This window comes from Sinohyriopsis cumingii, chromosome 6, assembly GCF_028554795.1.
Source record: "Sinohyriopsis cumingii isolate HCF-2022 chromosome 6, ASM2855479v2, whole genome shotgun sequence".
In the NCBI taxonomy this organism is placed as follows: Eukaryota; Metazoa; Mollusca; class Bivalvia; order Unionida; family Unionidae; genus Sinohyriopsis; species Sinohyriopsis cumingii.
Window position 1 is genome coordinate 89,109,539 of NC_142966.1, and position 23,732 is coordinate 89,133,270.

Below are 23,732 nucleotides of genomic sequence, written 5' to 3' on the forward strand. Positions count from 1 at the left end.
GAACATCACGTTCATACAAATGCTTGTGGCAAAATTTCGTTAGTGACTCAGTGAAATCGTCCATATCGTTAACTTCTGTAATCTCTGCTTTCAAATGGACGAAACAGCTTGTTTAGTTCATTCACAAAACAAATCTAATCAACCAAGCCAAACACGTCTACTACAATGAGTAACCATGGTTTCTTTACAAAGAAGTTCCTAATAGACGATACTATTTTTAGGCACACGTGTTTTGAAGTATATTTTCAGTATCGAAAAATTGGAAACATACATATATATATATATATATATATATATATATATATATATATATATATATATATATATATATATATATATATATATATAAGCATATATGTGTGTGCATATTGGGTTATGAGTGCGAAAACTGGCCTTGTGACAACTGAACAGGAAACGCTGGACAAAAATGATGTCTAATTTATTCTCGTACGACATGATTACGTGGAAGTGACATGCTATTTTCAAGATTCAGTCAATCTTGAAAATAGCATATATATATATATATATATATATATATATATATATATATATATATATATATATATATATATATATATATATATATACGTTTCCAACTAACATATGTTATAACCATTACCACTCTGTACAATAACCATATATTTTGAAACTTTTTTCATTTACAGTAATGTCTGCGCTTTATTTTTCTACATTAAATTAAAAAGCAACACTCATTTTCAACTGAGATAATCTTGGTCTATCATTATCAAGTGTGCATTTATGGTATATTACATTTTTTGTTAATTATATCATCAAAATGAGTTGTCTCTAATTCCAACGATACTATTTATGTTTGTGAATTCTAAATTATTGTATGGCAACATTTACATAAGAGGTAATTCTAATTCTTTTGGGAAATGCATTCCTTGGTAAAATTCTATGAAATATTTGCAGCTGATGCCATCTAAGATTTTAACATTTTGAAGTTAAATACATGAAATTCTAGATTGCCAAATTTAAAATTTTTTTTTCTTCTAAAAGTTGATACCTCACTGTTTCCAGTTAGTTTTTCGTATATACCTTCACATCCTTTTAAAATCGTATAGGTATATTTTTATATGAAGTTATAGCTGCAGGTTCGCCTTGAAAATCTATGAAATTAATGCTGTTCGATAATATGTTTTCAAAACTTATCCTGGAGTAGTCTTTATCAATAAAACATAAACACATCCATTGCTTTTCTGAAAACATAATGTACACTTTTTACATCTTTTGTAATACAAGGATTAAAGATATTGTGTTTCTTTTTATACTGAAAACTGTAACCAACTATTCTATTGTACACTGAAATGTGCAACCAACTATTTCATTTTATAATGAAAAATGTAACCAACTATTCCACTGTACACTGAAAACTGCAACCAACTATTCCATTTTATCCTGAAAACTGTAACCAACTATCCCACTGTACACTGAGAACTGTAACCAACTAGTTCAATTTATACTGAAAACTGTAACCAACTATCCCACTGTACACTGAGAACTGTAACCAACTAGTTCAATTTATACTGATAACTGTAATCAACTATTCCATTTAGATTCAACAGACAATAATCTTCTAAGCAACGTATACGTCAGTCATAATGTGATACATTTATAAGTGAAAAGGGTCTCTAATTTGACGTATAGTGATTAGGCTTATGATCGTTTGGATCACATGTAATAACTCCTTTCTACGTGGTGAATAATTAAGCAAGTTCATATCCTAAGTTCATGGCTTTCACTAGAAACTTTAAAATATCTTTCCCCAAAAAATATTAACTTTACCGTGCATCCATCAAATCCTGGACATTTTTTCATTATGCGGTTTTCTAGAACATTTGTAGCTTCTGATATGGAACCATTTAAAATATGTTTATATACATCATGCAGTCTCATGATGTCGGGGTAATTATCTAGTATAATGGGAGCGACCGTATCAACTTCACGACTTTTATTTGAATTGATATCAAACAGTTTTGGCTGTTAACGAATTATTGCTTATAAAAAGAGGAGGAATCAGGGAACTTATAAATTATACAATTATTTGGTCACTTCTTTGCTTCTCCACCCATTAAGCCCTATCTATATATAATGCCCACTGCATGCATCGCATTTTCCTAACAGATTCTAACTCTTTCTTTTTTCCTTCGGTTTTGTACTTCACCGACACAGTTTCTATCTTTCAAATTGCCTATATATGCAATTAGTTGCTTTTCCTGTCGATCTTGATCTTAAAAGACGCAATATGACATCGTTGTTATTTGTAATAAAAGCATTTTTAAGAAAGTAAATCGTTTATTACGCATTCAAAATCAGATAAAGTATCAGAAATATTGAATTGTTCAACATGACTTAGTACATTTCTAGAATGTTGGAAGACTTTCTTCGGATTTTACGAGACAACGAGTACTGTCATTATTCTTTTAGTACCTATTAGTCCCCGATTCACTTCACAGCCTCTATTACCCATGACTTTAGCTAGCATATTTATATAATCAACTCTGCCGGACATGCGGATATCTTCGTATTACAAGGCGCGTAAAATACAAACACATGTGAATGAAAATGAAAACCACCCTCATATGGATAAACAAAAACGTCTTTTTTCATCTGGTATTGATAATGAATACGCTGATTATATTGTTAGTGAAAGCGCACATCAATCACAATTACCTGAATTCAATTTTCACAAGCGATGTGGTGAGTTAGAAAATGACGTGGCAATTATGCAATCAACCTACAACCCAGGTAAAGAAGCTCGACAGCTATTTACAAATATAATCCCTGGAATCACATCGGTGTTACAGCAATTTAGTCACTCGGGAGTTAAAGCAGATATTGTCCTTAACACGCACATGATTATGCTGCTAAGTCGTGACAAGGATGGATTTAAAATGACAATACCGTGGATTTATAGCAGTGCCAGTAGAATCCTGAACAGTAACGAATCCTGCAACATCAATGATGAAATTGTTAAAACTATTGAAACTATTTAGAGACGCTGGAGAAATACACCAATGCAGGATCGGAATGGACTATCGAAATTTGTGCTCATGTCTAAGTACGTATCTCATCACATCAACTGTTTCGTAGATCCAGTTACATACTAACGCCAAAGTGGGTACTGCCAAGGTCAGTGATAAAAGTAATGAATCTGATAACAAATGCTTTGAATTGGAAATGTTATCAGCGTTATATCCGGCTAGTGATAACCAAGAGAAGCCTCGAAAATAACAACAGCACCTGGGTGAACTCATCTTTGGTAATATAGAATTTCCAGGCTGGGAGGCTTTGGTCCACCATGGGATGAAACCTAATGATAACGTGTTGGTTGTCTTGGAGTATCAATCCGTTTCCATGCTGGAAACACATCGACGAACCCTGATGTGTCAGTGTCACGACGTTGACCACCTTCTAACGCTCCAGATGCAGACAAGTACCGCACAAACTTGTCTATGACTGGTTGTAACGGTGCCAGCGGTGAAATAATTTTCTGAGTAATCAAATCATCAAATCATCATGCGTTTGACTTCATTTTTGGTATGGCTTTACCTAAAGGAGGTCGTGTTACTCATTCCTGAGACCGCTCTGTTTCATCAACAATAATGGCGAGTATGATTACTAAAAAAACCATTCTGAAAGAGTACGATCAAATCGTTCCACAATAGAGTGATCACGATGACTGTTGACATGTCCAACTCGGACTCGCACACATTGTTTGGTAAGCAACGTAGCAGCAGATGCAAGAACTGTTCTACCAGGATCCACTTGTTACAGACGTGGCCATGTGAGTGGTCTGCGTGCATAAATGCTTTCGACTTCATCTAAGACGTCAACAGATATGATTCTTTGTATCTGCTAGCAACATCGACAATGGTTATCGCATATGTGTATGTGCGCAATCTGCCTTGTTGATTACTGGGACGATTTTGTGGAAGAAGTAAAAATCAATGTGATGAAACTCAATTGGTATTTGCCCGTCAAGCCAACAAAGTGAACGTTTTCTTGGCAATGTTAGACAGATTTGCCACAGCTGTTGTTTGCTAACCACGTTCGAGCTAGCGTACAAGTGAACTTTTCCGCACTACCTAACTCTTCCAAGGCGGCTTCTCCTCTGTAATATCCACTGGGACTGTACAATACTTTTGGTATAGTTCGTCTTCTGTATCCATTGTTTGTATTAATATTATTATTATTAATATTTGTCTCCAAGTGCAATCTTAGCTTCCATACCTCCTGTGACACCCCGACTTCCTATTCGTTCTCCAGCAACCGGTCGCGCAATCCCATTCAAGTCATGGGTAAGATACATTGACCGCTACCGATGTTGTTTGATGCTTTATACGCAAGGTCTTCACGGGTGCCTCACAATACATTGGTTGGTTGTAAGAATCAAGTCGTATATCCAGCCACGTACCAGGCCCACAGTAGTTGTATTCAGGAATGTGTGTTTCACCGCGATATTTACTCAATGAAGTTTCTGGTTACTCTGTTAATGCAGCAGCGATATCACCACCTACTCTTTCTTAAACTGGACAATGCGTGTGTGATGGGACTGAAATTTCACACGGCCGTGATCTTCTTTATTCCAGATCGAGCACAAATTCCAGTAATCGCTGCTAGTCCATTACGTGTTTGAACTCGAGGTGGATTTGCAGTACGTTTTGTCCAATATCTTACACAATAAGCATACATGTTTGCATTGTATTCAGTATTCATTTAATGGCAAGGCGATAAACAAATACACAAATGGTTTCGAAAAAATTCTAGAATTTTCTGGTCATTAACTACATTGCACAAGGAAGACATAAACCATCCTAGCATAGTGAAGAAACTAGAAGTTTCTTATTTCCAAACTCATTCCGTGCACTGATCATTAGCCCGGATGGATCAGGAAAAACTCAGCTGTGGTTGAATATGATTTTACGATCGCTCAAGTGGGGTTAATGGTACGTGCTTGAGCCGTCGGCTGATGATCAACTGTGTTATGAAGTTTTAAAAGATTTGGCAGAGGTGGTAACCACTATTTATTTTCAGATAACATCCATTCTCTTAAATCCTCACTGAATGGAACAGGTGCAACTAAATTAATTGCATGATTAACCTGCCTATCTCTCTCAACATGCTAGTATTTCTTTAATTTATTTATATCATATGAGTACTATTATTATAATTTAACTCATTGATTTTATTCTTAACTGTGTAAGGGTCGTGATACCTAATCTGAAGAAATATTTGAAGAATGAACAAAAGAGAGACAGAACTATATTACCAGACTCAAAAGTTCTTTCCATTGTAGTTCTGTCAAGCCATAAGTTCTCTTTTGACTTGAACTGCTGAATGTTAAATTCAAGCATAACTGGCTGGAAAATTCCAGACCTACAATTCGACGTCTGATCAGATTGGACAGGTTTGGAAAGGCCTAATTGAGTATTAATTTTTTTATCAAACCCTTTACTATGGTGTTAGTTTGAATATTCCTCAAAGAAATTGCCTCTGGGAATCTGGTTGACGCAAACATAATGTTCAACAAGCATTGGTTACCTAATTTGGTTTTAGGTAAGCGACCAATACAGTCTACCACTGTTCTGCTAAATGGCTCGTCAAATGCAGGAATTGATTGCGGATGAGCCTTATGTATCACCTGATTGGGTTTTCCTTCCGTTTGACAAGTATGACAAGATCTGCAGTATTAACAAACATCATTTTTTAATTTTGGCCAATAGAAGTGATTCAAAATCTTGTGATAAGTCTTATTAACCCCTAAATGACCAGCCAAAACAGTTTCATGGGCCAGACTAAGTATGTCCTGTCTGTATGAATTTGGAACTTCAATTTGATAGTTCACTGACCACTCGTCACCAGCAGGTACCTCGAGGTCTCCATCATCTCATAAGAATCCTACTTTTAATGAAATAACAGACAGCTACTTATGTTGCTTCAGCTTCACTAATGGCTCTTTGAAATAAAGAGGAGATCTCTGGAGGTGTCCATTTTCTAATATGAAATAAAATAAAATAAAATGAATCAGCAGTTAAAAGAGGATCACTTGGATCAATAACTTTTGGTTAATCCACATAAGGAATGAAAGCGACCTCATCAAAAGCCTGACCAATACATGTGTTAGCTAAAGAAATACGTTCCTGATTAACATCATTCTCAAGAGCTCTCTTTGCCATAGCTCCAGTAACTGAACAAGCTGAGTATAAGTCAGGGAATTCTTTTTCAATGGGATCAACTTTCAGATGCAAACAAGGCTTGTCAGTTACAAGTGGATTAACCACAACCTTATCTCCAGCTAGGTCGTTGCCTCTGTAATAAATGATTGCTCTCAACGAGTAAAGAAAACTACTCTCACAGGTCCTGAGACTAAATCTGATGACAAATTTAGACAATGTAGAGGAACATCAACAAAGCCGCAATCTACTCCCTCAATAAGAACACTCTCATTAAAAGAAGAATTCTCAGAAATAGGCAAATTACTTGATAATAAAGACTCTGAGAAGCTCGTACGTTCCTTCAAATTTTAATAGGGATGGGAATGGCTGAATCGCACAAGAGTGATATAGAACCCTTCGACATAAATGGTTCATAATTCTCCATAATAAAATCAGACAGGTTTATTCGATCCAACTAATGTATTGTTTTCAATACATAACCGTTACTTTGACCTCTTACAAAATAAAAGCTTTCTGAATAGATCTGTCATGATTCTGATGCCTATTTTTCAATTTGTAGCAATAAGAAATAACGCGTCCTTTCTTCTTACAATAGGTACACGTGAGAAGAGATAAGGATTTTTGATCAAGCTTTATAAGCAACTTGATTTCTAAAAGTTGTGCCAGATTGAAATTTAGGAGGACTTGTATTAGGCTGAAATACTTTTATATCTGAAAACTGACGAGTCGAAGGCTTTCCTACAAAAAACATTTATGACCTAAGAAATACTCGTCAGCAAGACGAAAAGCATTTTCCAAGATTTCGACCTTATGCTCATCAAGATAAGTCTTAATGTCACTATGGACACAGTTCTTCAATTCTGCAAATAATACGAGTTGTCTGAGATTTTCGTAATCTTTATTAACATTTTTAGAAGAGCATCGCCTATCAAATTTTTGTGCTTTTCCCATGCAAAGTTCGACATAGGACTGTCCAGCTTTCATTTTATAGTTCCTGAATTTTATGCCGATAAGTCTCAGTGACAAACACAAAACCATTTAAGACGCTTTCCTGAAGCAGGTCATAGTCAGCATTTTGCTGTATCGACAGTGATATTCAAATATCAATAGCTTTACCAGTAAAAACACATTGTAATAACAGAGTCCAATGCTCGCTTCACTATTTCAGATTTTCAGCAGTTTATTTCAAATTAAGGAAAATATTTGTCTACTCCTTTGTCTCTGAAAGGGGCACTAACCTAATATTCTTAGCAACATAAAAACTTGAATTTATGTGTAAAGTGGGAATGTGCTTTTCTCGTGCCAGCTCTAATTCTCTTATTCTAAAATGATATTCCCTTGTTCCTTTTTTTTAAAAAAAAATTAACATTTGCTTTTATTCTTTCTGTAACTGCATTTGTTCTTTCGGTAACTCCATTTGTTTCTCCTCTTGCTCCAACCGCAGCTTCATTTGTCCTTCTTTCTCTTTGGTTCTTTCTGTAACTGTATTCGTATATGTTGTTCCTCTTCCTCCAATAACATTTTTACTTTCTCTTTCTGAAATTCCAGCTTTCTTAACTCTAATTCCATCTAGTTTTTTAATTTAAATTCCTTTACTTTTATGTTAGAGTCTGATAGAGATTTACTGATCGAAACCAAATCACTTTTATCCAAAACTTTCTTTTACACCAAATACTGGACCGAAATATTTCTTATTTCCTGCTTCGTTAAAAAATATTTTTCCCAGAAAGATCCTATTTTCTGGCAAGTTGAATCACTTGATCTTTTTTCAAACAGCCTAACTGATCCTGGGTAGGATTTGAAATAAAGATCTCTACTTGTGATGACAGTGTAAAAAAGCATGTTGATTTCACGAAAGATTTCTAACATGTGAATTAATACTTGGGATTTAAAAAATATAAAAACTAGGGGAATTTAAATTTCAAAAATTTTCTGAAATTTTTTGGCCAAAAATCATATATCCCAAGGACGAGCACTCAATTTTCTTTTATGAGACTAGGCTCTTACAAAAAGTAACAGAAAAAATGTAAAGACAACAAGCTTTGTAAAATTTATTAAATAATTTATTTCCCTAGAATGTCAAGTGAAACAAATGAGAAAAAAGAACTTACAGTTTTACGAATCAAATGCAAAAATAATTAAAGAATTAAAACAAAAAGGTCCAAATAATAAAAATTCCAGTTCAAATCCTGATGAAATCCAAAATGGAAGACAATGACGTCTGTTGTAACCTGCGAAATGCTGTTAAGTTAACAGTTTCTTGTTGAATAACAGAAAAAAATATTCAAGTTTTGAATTCAGTTTAACTTTCATAAAATGTTTCTGTCAAGAATTTTGTAGGAGCACTTATCTATTTCTAGGGAAAAGAATCACTTGAAATTCATATAATTTGAAGAAAATAAAATAAATGAGCCCAAACTGGACACAATATAGAACAACTTCAATTTTCAAGTGTTAAGGCAGACTGAATAAATTCTTATTATAACATGATTTATAAGACTAACTAAAACGCAAAACAGATGCCTGGATGGGGGTCAAGAGTGCACCTTTCCAGAAAGAATGGAAGTTTGATACATGATAAGTATCACGTCGTCCAATATGGCCTTGACTTAACTTAATGATTGTTACTCTGAAAAAGATTTTTTTTTTAAAGAAAAGTTGTTGAACAAAAATGGCACTGGTTCTGAATCAAGGTCAGAAACTAGATACAGTGTTTCAATTATTAGATTTTTATCAATGAAATAAAAAAGTCAGGTAAAACAGGACTGAACTTAATTCTGAAGACAAAAAAGTCCAGTAAACAATACTACATTACAATAGCATGTAATGAAATAAAAAATAAAACTAAAAGACAAACAATTAACTTAAATTACATATACATATACAATTAACTTAAATTACATATACATACCAATGATATGTAGGTGGAATGTTTTTGAGAGCGATGTGAATTCTCATACACGCCAAATTTAATACGGCCAAAGAAACATCGAATGAGTGTATACCTATACCTGAAAAAATGTTTGTCACTGCTTGGTAACAAGCGATTGAAAATATCCGAATTACCATTTACGCAAGTGTGTATCATGATTGTGTGGATCGACTTACGATTCATACACATTATAATTCGCAAAGTATCTTATTAACAACTGTTGGTGGACGTTCAGTATTCTCTGGGGTGACTACAAACGTTCAGCACAAATGTTAAGCTTGAAGGCTTTGGTTCTCCCGGTGACGGTGCCAAACAGTAAAGTGCAGGCTGTCTTGGAGTATGAATCAGTTCCGAGCTAACAAATACATCGACAGACTGAAACGGGTGTTATGAATATTTAATTTGTATTGTGTGTTTATTTTGTTTTGGTTTGTGAATATAGATACAATCTTGAATCTTACCTTGGAAAGTTCCAGAAAAAGATTTTCCGTTAATATGACAGATTATATGTAGGAAATTGTAATTGTTTTTCACGGGATATTCACTCCATGATGTTCCTGTTAATTTTATGAATAAACAGCGACATCTCCGCCGATGACTTGTAATCATGCGCGTTTACGGCCAATGGAACTGGAAATTCATATGATTGTGAACTTGTTTTCTCTACATGGAACACGTGTTCCCTTGACTGTGGATCCCCCATTACGGATCCGAACTCGAGTTGGATTTGCACTGCGAGTTTTCGTGATACATCGCAGACAATATGATACCATGATTGTGTTATAAAACCATTGTACTATTCAATAGCCTCACGAAAATGAAATTTCACATTGTTTCCGTCAATGATGTTTCTTGCACAAGCAGCGCCTAAACCACTCGAGCATATTTGTGATGGAACCAATTCCATTTTTCAAAATTCATTGCCCTCGCTAATCATTGGCACTGCTGGATCAGGAGAAATTAATCTGTTGTTAAATATGATTTTACGATGGCTGACAATGGATAGGTTGTACGTGATTGCGCCGTTTGCTGATGACCTGCCATGTTATGATGTTCTCAAGGATTTTAAATAAGCATTAAGTGACAAAGCACCATCGTTCACCATCTTTTCTTTGCCCAATCCATAAAGCACCTATCATTGACAACTGGATGCAAGTGAAAATAATCATGTTGTGTACCACAGTGTGATGCTTGAAAATCAAATCAATCCCGAAAGAATATTTTCACGAGGTTTCATTCGCCAAAGTACATGCTACGCCAACATTAACTCAGTTGAGACAAATAAAGATATCGACTGTTATTTAGCAAGGACGCATTTATTCCTGCAACAGTGTTTAGACGACGATGAGACGATCGTTTCATTTATGGAGGTAATGGCTATGTTTTTAAATAAAATGAGTGCTAGACCACAAGAATGCACAATCGCCGGAAATTTAAGCATTTTCCAAGCAGATATTTTCTGTCATTGTATGACAACTGGGCAAGAGAAACGGGTAATTGGTTATAGAATAAGTCACACGGGGCATGAAGGCATTATCACCGACAATTTTAGCAATTGGAGTCAGTTTTTAGAATTTGACTCTGCATACCTTTAAGTCGCAAGTATTCATACATATTCATTTGGAAGGTCATCATTTAGATGCCCGGAGAGGTGCAAACGGCAAAATCAATGTTAAAGTATGTAGACATTTTTAGACGAAATGAACCTAAATGTGTGATCCTGTACAATCCGGATTGAATGTCGCGCGCTATGATGTCACAATGAAAGCTACGCATATTGATAAATAAATTCGTACTATCGTCGATCGTGACGATTCCACTCGACGCGCTCTTATTGTGACCAAAGTTTAGTACATGGCCACCGTTGTGAAAGTCCATAGGGATAGAGAATCAGGATTGAATAAACTTTGGTTAAAGAAAGCTAGTGTTAAGTTTTAAAATAAAAGTTTATATTTATTTTAAAATGAGTAAATACGCAATACATAACCCATGTGATTTTTACTATTGAAGTGCGTGTACGTGTTGCACCTGATAAAGGTCGGCCTGTCGAGTAATTGTACAAAGAAATTATGCTAATAGAACAACTATGGTGGACTCTCAATATTACGGACGTGCAAAAATTAATCGAAACGGAACTGCGCCTGCAAAATGCAGTCACCAAAAGGGACCTTTCTACTTGCAAATTACCCGCGGTACCGGTAAAATGATTTCGATACGGTTTGCATTCACGAGTCCGAGTCTATTCAGAACTACGTGCAGAGGCAGATCTATTAGTAAACTGTATTCGGTGGCTATCGAGGATAAAATATAGCCGAGTTAGAGATTGTGTTTGCGGAAATGAAAATTCACCAACAACTCCAAGCAAGTTAATTAACCATTTGCAGATTTACAGACACTCAAGGTCGAGTAAAACGTCTCCCATAGCTGTGTCATAATCGGTTCTGTCGGTTATTGATCTGAATCATTGCGTCTATCATGTATTACTCTTGCCACTTGTTTGGCAACTTCATTTTCGTGGATTTATAATGCATAGCATGTGGGTACTATGCTAAATTAATGGAAATCACGGGGATTGAAGCCCGTAGCCAAAAAAAGAAAAAAGAAAAACACAAAACACAAATTATCTTTTTACTCACACGCACCCGCATCATCGAAGTACAGAAAATACTCTTTCACTTAATGTAATTTTCGAGCCCATAGGATTCTGAAGTCAGAATAAAGACTGTATAATGTAGCTCAAATTCAGGTAAACACGTTTACATTAATAATGATCTGAATATTACATCCACATTCACAGAGAAATGTTTAGCTATGTATTATGGTGTTTGCTAAATAAATGTCACTAGTCAGCACACTAAGAACTTGAGTTGGGACAAGGTCAGGAACAAAATATAGATATACCTAACATACAATGATTATGCGAAGCGAACAAATAAGACAAATTAAATATACATAACAACAGGCCAGATACACAATTAAAGAATTAAACAAATATGTCATTAACCAAATGACTGAGAAAAAAAACTATATTGTAAAAAAATATAAACACGGTAGAGACAATTTTATTTGTGCATGGCTGTCTTTTTCTAGTCTTCTTGGTTTAAACCGCTTGGTTTCAATGTTCTTAGGTGGCGTATCCAGTAAGATTCCTTTCCTTGCCTGGTTTGGAAAATCCAGTTGGGTTTGTGAGCAATTGCAATAAGTGTTATAAAACTGAATGTGTGGACAGTTTATACTTTGTTGCATTTATCTTAATCAATCCCTGACAGACATGATCCCTTGCTGTATATATATATATATATATATATATATATATATATATATATATATATATATATATATATATATATATAGTTGTTGTTGTTGTTGGGTTTAACGCCATTTTTCAGCACACGATAGGCTATGTATGGCGGCCAGTATTAATGGTGGAGGAAGAACCCGGGAAAACCCCGGGAAGAACCACCGACCCACGAGAAGCTACTGGCAAGCTTTCTCACATACCCACATTGGCCGAATCCTAGACTCGAACCCACATAGACAGAAGTGAGATGGCAGTGATCCGTAACGGTGAGCGCTTTAGACCACTCGGCCACTCGGGGCCCCTTATGTATGTATGTATGTATGTATGTATGTATGTATGTATGTATGTATCACTGTCGCTGTATGTATAATGTGCACTTGGATGAATATGTGAATTGTTTGTGCCGTTGACAAATTTCATATCATTTAGCTATTAATTCACTTATGCTTTTATTGTCAGTATTAAAAGAAAGTGTTTTTAACAGTGTGCTGTTTGATCATGTACCAGTTCTATATACAATTTTTACACCTGAAAGGAAGTTTCTAATGTTTCAGTACCAAAACTCAGTATAATTTACTTTACGGCATTGTAAGTGTGGTCACATCCATTTCGCAAATCGAAGTTTATCAAAAAAGGTTTTGACACTAATGTCATCTGAGTGGTTCAATAAAAACTATCTTGATTTATTGCAAGGCACACCCCACACACTAGTCTCTGATTTATTTATAATGCTATAAAACACGCCACATAACACCCGTTTCAAATTATCTTCAGCAAAGAAATACGATACCTTTAATTTACTGAATAGACATTAAACGCATGATAATGTATGAAAATTTAAATCTTAAAATTCAGTTTAATCTAAGTACCATATATCTTCCATAGATCATCACCATTACATGGATCACTTGCCCAATTTAGTACGGTCTGTAACTTGAACAAAATACCACAGATGGAGTGGTAGGGGAAGGGTCTGCTTTGCTGTTTTGTATATTTAAATACAGGTTATTAATTATTCTAATTTAATGTATATATGACTTCAGTTTTATGTACGTGACTTTCAAATAAATGCAGAACTAAATTTACTTGCCTCGTTAATTAAATGTAACATGATTTCTAAGAACCTTATCAAGTAAATATTTAATTATTTAATTATTATTTTCCTCGATAATGACTGTTGTACGTTGACGCAACCATAATTAGAAGTTTACCAGTGATCACAACTAATTACATAATACATCTGACTTTTTTGCTCTTCAAAGGATTCGGATATTAACAGATTTGCAAATAAACAGAGGTTGTTTTTTATTATTTTTTTTAAATTACTTTTTGTTATTGTTGTCTTTTTCCCCCACAGTTTATCAATATATTTACTTTGCGTAAATGAATATATGACTAACAGATTCCATGCAGTTAATGGTCCGTAGTTCTGTGATCATAGTGATATGATAAACCTGTTTTGCTGCATTGAAATAGTGATATGAATAAACCTGCTTTACCGTATTGCAAGAGTGGTATGATAAAACCTGTTTTACTGCATTGAAAGAGTGAAATGTTAAAACTTGTTTTTCTGTGTTGAAAGGATGTTTGCCTTATCAGATGGATAATCACGATAATAGTGTTGTACTTATTCCAATATTATGAAATCCTCTACAATATGCTGGTATTAAGTTACGGAATACCTGTTTACGAAAGAAATACCGTATCCTCAGTTTATGGACAAAATGAGGAACAGCTAATATGTCAGACCAAGTCACGTCATTTACATTAAATTAAGTGTAACTACCATATAAATTGTATGCATGATCATCGTTTCTTATCCTTTCAGAGTTCATAACATTAATATTTGTGCGGTCAATTACCAAAAAGATTAAAGCTAGTTTATAACTTTGCATTTTTAGCAGTGGCTGTAAAATGTTTGTACTTTTTGTACCAGATAGAATTATTTAGAAGACCAAAGACTCAAGACATTCGTAACCGATACGGCCAGTACGACCATAGAAGTATCAAGTATTTGGACATATATTGGAGAAAAGCGCACAAATACGAACATGCGCTGTTTTGCAATTACATAGCAAGCAGATGTGCTTCTATTTCATTTTCGTATATCCTCTTGCAAAATAATAAAAATTCTTTGTATGCCTCAAGAATATGAATTCTTTGTTTGCCTCAATAATATAAATTATTATATGCTCATTTTCCCCGTTAACCTTCCATTGTCAGAATCTTGCAGTATTATCCGATATTGAACCCGCGCGACAATACACATATAGCATTCACGTGCATAAAGAAACTACTTTCTATTGTAAACAAACAATGAAAACAGACGCCAGCACGTTTGATTTTGTACGCAAATCATGTACACTCGCGTAAGAGACTCTTTACATTGTGGTTGTTTAAATTTGTTTCTGAATAAACTGAAACAGATGTTTCGTGGACTGCCACATACCAGCTGCTTCGGCACATTCCGCGTTGATACAATGTTTCGGATTTAGGCTAGCTACAGTATAGAATAGACGCAAGAACAGGTCCTTACAAATAACATACAAGTGACAAGTCATATACTCTCTTCTTTAGCTGGTGATAAGAATGGCAAAATAAAATGTCCTTACAGTTTTACATCCTGGATTTCCTCAAAATGTATTTTTATAATTCTGCAAATCCGAATTACATGAGCCATATCATAGGTTCTCAATCTGGATTACACATTTCGAAATTGTACTGTAATTTCTATGATAGTGCAATTACATCCTCCTTACTGCACTCAAAATGAAATAAGCATTAAATTCCATAGCGTTTTTTGGATAATTGCAATTGAAAGACTTCATATTTTTTCCACATTATGATTTCAAACATTCAATGACAGTAACAAAAACACATTTGCAGATGTCAACACTCTTCTCCCTATATTCTTTAATCCCATGTATTTCATGTGGAATTGTCACATACAAATCCAGTTCATAATCACGAAATTTCGTAGAATCTAAAAAAAATTACCAAAATCTATTCATTCCAGATCAAAAGGAAAAGTTGTTGCAATGCACATTCATTCACAATATGACTCCAAATTTCAATTTTAACTAGACAGGCCATTTTCTTTCGAAAGTTATGTCGAACGCGCGACTAAGTTCAAATTTATCTAGACGGAGTTATGTGCTCTGTAATAATGATGATTTGTGTAATGATAAATATGCGCTTGTGTATTTAGCTTGGAATGCGGCATACATTCATTTACGTTGTTTCCTGCAGTGTATTTTGTTTATATAATTAAGCATTCGGTAGAATAAAAAATGAGCTTATAAAAAAAACTTACTGCATTTGTATGGGAAAATATGAACTTGTTTTGTCGGAAGGATATACTGTACTCCCAAGGTCGTGAAGTATTCCATCCAAAAGAGTTGTTCATATTTTCCCATACAAATGCAGTAACCTATAATTATTTGTATGTCTCATTCATATGAATTCTTTTTATACCTTAATAATATGAATTCTTTGTTTGCCTCAATAATATGAATTCTTTTTATAACTCAATAATATGAATTCTTTTTATACCTTAATAATATGAATTCTGTTTATGCCTTAATAATATAGAAAGCATATAATGTAAATCCTATTAGTCCGTCTGTCCGGTTGGACACAGCTGTAGCTTGTACAAGGGCAATACCTTCCACTCACCACTGACCATTGTGTACGAGAATTACCGTAACAAAAAAAGATATATTACGGCGACGGTTCTATGAGACATTACTCAGATACCTCTGTCTTCCATGCGACTATCAGTAAAGACTAGAACACAGTACATGTCACTCATTGCCACAATTTTGTGATGTCAAGTTATACAATTTCCCGATAGCTTTCGCTCTATTGTATTGTACTTTGCATGGGGTTTAATTTTAATAGAAAGAAAATTTCCAGGTTTTCTCACTGCTTATTCTGGCTGCTTAAAAGATCTTGATTTACTAATGTTTTTGTTTTAAAGAACTTTTCAATTCCATTGTTTTGGTGCATGGTTGATTTGAGTTATAGAGTATACGGCTTGGCTTTACTTCAGATGTGGATCTATCAAAGAATTGCTACCTCCCCTTGTCCATTTTCACTTTATTTAATTCAAAGGTAAATTGTAAAGAAGTGGTTATAATTTTTTATATAAGAAAACGTGTTATATATTTTGTAAATATATAATTTATTCCACTATCAGAACCTGGTATTTCCTACTCTGACAAAATTCCCTCCATTAATACCTTCTAAATTCAGTGTACTAAATTCAGGGAGAGTTTTCGAGGACTTGGGGGGGGGGGGGCGTTTTCATCAGATGTGTGCTTAGATCGTGCATGATTTCCGCAACTAGAATATGTAAAGAACATTTAGCTACAGTACGTGCAAGCAGCATAGAGGTATGCCAACGTGCTATCCACTGTGCATGTTGCAAAGGCAAACAACATAAACTGTCAGAATTAAGTAGTGTCCGTGGAGTGTCCCAATAGCTGCAATAATCGACATTATCATTAACGCTATTTCTTTTCAACCTTATCAATTATATCGAGACATTAAATATTATTATCGCAACTATCTGAATGGGATTGTATGCGTAACTTAACATACTATTGTATTTTATGAAAAAGTTAAAGAAAGACTTGCCTTATCTGGATCGAGGCCTTAAAATTAGAAGGAAAAAAAACTAGTATGATGCAATCATGCTATAGAGATATGTCCACGTTAATTCGGACATTCATTTCCTTAGAATTTATGTCAGTATTTACTTTGCATATGCCAACATAAGTGTTTAGAGATAAATTTACACGAAATGTGTAAAAATGGAGATACAAAAATATTGGAATATAAACAAATATGCATTACTGATACAATTAAACAATAAACTACAACAACTATTTCAAGAGCAATAAATTCAGTTAATTATTCTCCAATTTCATATTCCTTACCGCTTTCCATTAGATTTTAATTTATGAATCTGCGTCGTTCTTATTTCATTATTTAAAAAGAATAATCTAGATGGTCCAGTTTTATTTAAATGCTTTGTCTGCTCTGTATTTATATGTTTTAATCTTGTGGGTTACTTAATTTTTGGCATGATTCATTTCCAGGTTTGTTTACACTGAAGATCTAGCAACCGTCTGAATCAACAAGTCTCCCGCTTGGGTCCGTTCAACAAAGGCTGTCGTCGACGAGCGCTATCATGGGGGTGTTGCCATCAGCAAGTAATCAGAATATTTTAATGAGATCAATTAAACATATTTTAAATAGTGGTAGATGTAATACGTAAAGTTAGTGGGGTTAAATTACAAATCACAGCTAAATTACCTTTATCGATTTGTAGACGTATCAGTGAAAAGGGACATCTGAAACTTTTGTGAGCTAAAAGGAAAACCTAAGGCTATACAGGTAAGCCACTACATTATGGTTCTAAAGTCGCAAAGATAAATCTGCAAAAGTTAATTTGATCAATTGTATTGCCTATGCGGTTTAATATTATAAGTGATATTAACAGTTTTATATATTCACTCATACACACACACACACACATGCATATATATATATATATATATATATATATATATATATATATATATATATATATATATATATATATATATATATATATATATATATATATGTGTGTGTGTGTGTGTGTGTGTGTGTGTGTGTGTGTGTGCTTTCTGGAAAAGCGTTGAATATGTATTATCATGACTCTGACAGATGACCTTGTATAGGAATATTTTCTATTTTATTTTTTAAAAATGCCATCTCTTTGTCTCATATTATGAAACAGAGCGATTTTTCTTTCAGTCTAAACTTTACTTTCCCCAAGAGACGTGCACCATATCATGATATATGACTGGCTGCTAGACACTGGAAATTATCTATTGTAGTTGAAGCTTAACAATTAAACAGGGCTAAGTTTAACACATAACTGACCAAATGATAACGATAATTAGCTATAGAAGGAGGTAATTAGCCTTCTGTTTGGTAATATATAAAATTAACCAGTATGTACTTTCAAATTTTCACCATGTTTGATAGTGTAGGGTGGCATAAGTTCCACCTACTCGAACAGCCATAATTCATACTTACCACATTCTACCTACAGTTTCAACCTTCGGCCTTTATTTATTATTTCATGACAGACACAAAAGATCTGTTAACTGGCTCGTCTGATTATTGGATCGAAGGAATTACAATAGACACAGATTTACATAGACTTGTAGAGAACTTGTGCCCTAAGAATTCGAAAATAAGCCGCGGCTTATAGTATTCTTCACTAATTGTAGTTCAGCTTATTCTACTGGACGTCCTACTTTCGATGTTACAGTATCGGTAGAGGTTGGAGAAATTGTTACTGTGTATCGAAAATTTGTAAATGGACCTTTAAATCTATGCTTTCAATAAACAAAACAACGTCAATTCTATGTTGATGATTTTTGATAAAAGTGGTAAGAGTTTTAATCATAATGTCAAATACTCGCGCTTCTTCCCTGAACACAACCATATATATATATATGTCGCTCTCTGTCACTGTCTCCTTCTCGGTACGTTCACTTACGTGTAGTTAGGTCATGATTTAAACATATTCAGCGGTGTTTCGCAAAAAAGCTTTACATTCAGGGAATGGCTTAATGTCTTAATTTTTAGATTTTAAGATGTCGCCATCTTGCAGTTTTAAGGATCCAACATGCATCAGGTAATTGCACTAATGCATTTGTGCATGTCCATACTACACAAACTCTAGCTCGTAAATAACGAAAAAAGTCCAGGACAACGATTTTCTGTTATCGAAGGTTACTAACATTGTGCAAATAGTACAAATTGCCTCAGCTGTAAACTCGTTTGGAGTGAAGAAGAAAATTACCTATCCCGGTGGAGTTGAACCTATATTTTGAACCTATATTATTTTATTGATGTACTCAATATAATCTTAATTGTTCAAGAGAGTATTTGATCTCTCTCTCTGTTTTTGTTATTGTCTCTGTCTGTCTCTCTGTATCTCTCTCTCTCTCTCTCTCTCTCACACACACACACACACACACACACACATACACACACACACACTTACACACGATAATGATACATACATTTATTTGACGACAAGAGTTATAAATGCTGGCAACAGAAAAAGGCAACAAGAACACTTGATGCTGCAGTTATTAAGAAATTCAAAGAGTTTAAAGTATGATGATTATATAATCATTAATCGGACACCTTGGCAGTAGAGTCAGAAAGTGTCTTTGGTGCCTTTTGAAAATATCAATTCATGAGAGATACTTTAAGTAGGCATACTGCAGTGGAATTAGAAATAAAACTAGTTTTGAAAATTCATTTCTTGTCAAACAGTATTGAGGTTAAGTCGAAGATTTTCGAAGATATATCGATATATCGATATATCGATAAAAATAGTAAAATAAAGAATTTTATTTGTGAGGAAAAGTGAATAGTTTATTTGTTTATAATATATTTACCTCTCCTTCATTCGCTTGATTTTATATCCAAATTTATATGTATTATTAACTTTCAATAATATATTCTTCCTATATGATTTAGTTTTAAAGGATCGTATTCAGAGAGACACATTACTAAGATCTTTGAGTTCAACGCTTCATTTCTTATAAGTAAAGTTGGCTTCAAATGTTACAATCTGAAAAGCGTTACATGCATTAAAAATATTTCTTGATAAAAACTTCAAACTGGAATGAATGTTTTCGTTTTCTAAAACACGCACCATGAGAAATAACTTTGATTTGGCGTGACTTTTCCTAAATATATGCAACATTGTTTAATAGAATGACTGACTTCTAAAATAAAACTGGACCTAAATATGTTTCATTACATAAAGATAAATAACAAACAGAATAATGAAACGATAGGGAAATTAAAGGCGTTACTTTTTAGTTATTTTCTGTTGACACCCGAAAGCTACAGGATTATTAATTTGATAACGGTATGACAAGAAAGGATACACAATTAAAAAAACTTTAGCAGATATGAAAAATGTTATATAATCAACAGGAAACGACCGAAACTCCACAGTACTTGCAACATATTTAGAGAGAAATTGCTGCCATCGCTTAAAACTGCCAAATATGGATCGTTTGTTGGCCTGTTAACGTAACTGGCGTAGCAGCAATAGAGATACGTTTTTCAGTCAGGCCGTTTCGATATCGCTGACATTGACTGCATTATAAGCGAGTTCGTGTTTGTGTTGTCTTGAATGGCTCGTAAGAGGATTAATGGCTGAGCAATCTTCCCAATACGTCCACCAATCACACAGGCATACTAGATTGTCAGCCTAGCCGGCTACAGCGACGACTACACACGCAACGCCAGGCTTTTGTCGATCGACCCCCCAATATCATGCCATCTAGACCAGGGCCTGGCGGCTCTTCCACGTTTTCTGGCGACAACGCCAGCTTTATAGTTTTGCTTTACGTTTGGCGATGGTGGTGCTATGCGGCTGACCCACGTTTTTGACATCTGCCGCGATGTGTGCAAGGTTGTAGCCGGCGTCAAGCACACAGATGAGTTAACACGGAGAAAAGGAAAACGACGCCATCTGGTGCGCGGCTGACGTGATTGATGGCAAGATCGTACTCACAAAGCATACCTTTAGTATGCCGGTTTTAACACAATATATTGATGCCGAGACAAAGCATCTTAGCTTCATGAGTGGCGGCATAAGCACCCTAGTCTTCCAGATCATGACCAGTGAAAGTGGTTACTCAACGGTAAATGCCCATTTTTCCTGAAAAGTTAGCGCCTAGACATGTCTTCGTCGTATTTCAAGACACAATGCGGCCAAGAAGTGTAGTCTGATGGTGTTTGACAAGCTCGGTACTGCTGATGTGACCATCTGACTTCATGGCAAACTAGATTCGGCAGTATCATTTTTATTGATTAAGGTCAGAATAACTTTGCTGCAGTGTATCCTCAGATCTTCAGTTTTATGGGCTCTGGGCTCCAGTTCGGGACAAAGAGAGAGCATCTGACTCTACCCCATCTTCTACTTTAAGCTGAAACACCTGGCCTTGATCAGGAAAAGTGTGTCTTTGACAATGTACTTAAGACACTTGTTGACCGGGGTAAGGTGAGGTGCGTGGTCATTGACCAATACAGGGCGACCACTGTCGTCCTATCCGACAAGATTCTACTGTTCATTGGCGACGACTGACACTAGAAGATTAAACTATCACTAGAGCGGAAGGAGATATAAGCAGGTACATAAAAAAATGCCATATGACACAAAACTAGTAAACCTGTCAAAGGACTAGCTCGAAACATTTGTTGGCGCAATAAAGGCTAGTTAGGGAGTCTCCTTGCGGCTTGGGCCTGGCGACCTTACAGATCATGCTAACGTCAAGGCAGATTAAGTAACTGGAGGCAGAACTTCGGGCAAAATGCAGAGTCGGCCTAGTAGTTAAAGTTGTGATCATTCACAACATGCGCAATGACGGCGACGTATTTTCATTTTTCAACTACATCCCGGCTCCGCTCCTCTCCGGCGGCCGAAGCGGTTGGGGCGTCCGCCTCGGATGTTGGAGGTCGCGGATTTGAACCCCGGCAAAGTCATATGAAAGGCCTTTTAAAAATGGTACTAGCAGCTGCCGATCTTAGCGCTCCGCATTTAGCGGTTAGTTTTAGGACTGGTGGGCCTGGCATCAGGATAATGTGACTGGGTGAGATATGATGTTACGTGTCTGTGGCATGATGTCCCAGTGATAATCACTATAATCTACCACATTGCAGACATCGTAGCGATATGACTAAATTTGTTAAAGCTACGTCAAAAATACAAATCACACACACGCGCTCAGCGGCTAAGGTGGTTGCCGTTACTGCCCCGGCATAGCCCAAGATGCGGATAATGTCCATCACCATCCTGAAGGCTCTTGAGCAAAACCCAACGTAAACAAAGCCCTACATTTTCCAGCAATAAAGGCACGTAAGTGTTTGCCAGCCGTACTCTGAAAGAAAGGTCAGTGATGCATTTTAAGTTTTACATGTCACATCGCTGTTGTAGTAGCAGTCTCTCCCTAATTGGTCTAGATAATGTGTGCGCTCTGCGTCAAGCACGACAGTTCTGACATCTGGTTGGTCGTGGGTTGATCTGAGGTGTTCTGGATAATTCCAGTCTTTGACAACCTTAGATCAGTAACACTGAGCTGCCACAAAATGCTCATAAATCAGCAGGCCCTGAAACTTTGGTAAAAGTTATTGTTATGCTGGGCTCAACCATCACCTTGCGACATAGAAGCCTCAGTTGTGCCGATCGAGAGAGATGCCCATGACCGATAGCCACGTTCCCTTTGTAGCATGATTAAGTAAATAACTTGTTTATTAATAGTGATGCTGAATAGGAAATATTGCAAACGTGTCATTGCAACCGATGAAAACGAAAAGGAAAATAAAAACAGAAGCGTTTGGGTCAGTAGAACCACTAACTACGTTGCAGTGAACTTTAGGTACGGTACATCGATTTTTGGAATCCACATAGTTGCTCCATTCCATAGATATAATGATGATTGCCAAGTAAACTAAATGTTTCAGCCACTGGAAGACCTCTCATCTTTGCCCTCTGCGACAGAACATACGAGCGTGTCTCCGCATCAGCCAGAGCTGCAGATATGTTGATAGCAATAGCAGTTAGGCAGCTATAGTGACATCGCTTAGCATGACAGGATCCTGCGTGTCAACAGAATCGTGTAAGTTATCGATTTGATTTATTATTTATCATCATCATCATCATAATGTCTCTCATTGTATCACCTACGATCGAGAGTATCATTTTTGTTGCGGTATAGAGTTTTGCCAAGAAAGTCACCGCTTCTTCAGCGTCAAAAACCACGATATTGGTAGGCTTGGTAAAGAAATGAGAGACGTCCACCCTTGAGGCTTTGAGTTCCCCATCTGCGTCGTCTAAGACAACAAGGAAGTTTGGATCAGCATTCATAACGCATTTTGCTATAGCCAGCAAGCTCAACCTTTATGTCAAACCAGGAGATCACCATAATTTCTGGCTTTTGTTTTCAGTAGCCGCCAAACACATCTCACGGCATGTTTACGTACCCTCGTGCACTATTGTATCATTTCATCTAGAGTGTAACATTACACTTTCACAGTTTCTGTGTTAGTTCTTTTTTTTTCAGGATCAGCCACCTAAACTGTAATATTTTGGTAAGGCCTTTAATGCTTAATATCAATTGTTGCAACCGTATATTACATCCTAGATAAGTTATTGTCTCTTTATTAACAATAACTACAGCGCAATTAATAATACCAACACACCTGCAAC

The 23,732-nt window shown here is 35.5% G+C and overlaps 1 protein-coding gene across 1 annotated transcript in view; it reads left to right on the plus strand.

Moving 5' to 3' along the window:
• The first annotated feature begins 17,816 nt into the window (after nucleotides 1-17,816).
• Nucleotides 17,817-23,732, plus strand: part of LOC149797405 (uncharacterized) — a 108,440-nt gene continuing 102,524 nt past the window's right edge. The window contains exon 1 of the mRNA XM_089962188.1: nucleotides 17,817-17,833. The gene's annotated coding sequence lies outside the window, so the exon portion shown is untranslated. The remainder of the gene's footprint in view (nucleotides 17,834-23,732) is intronic.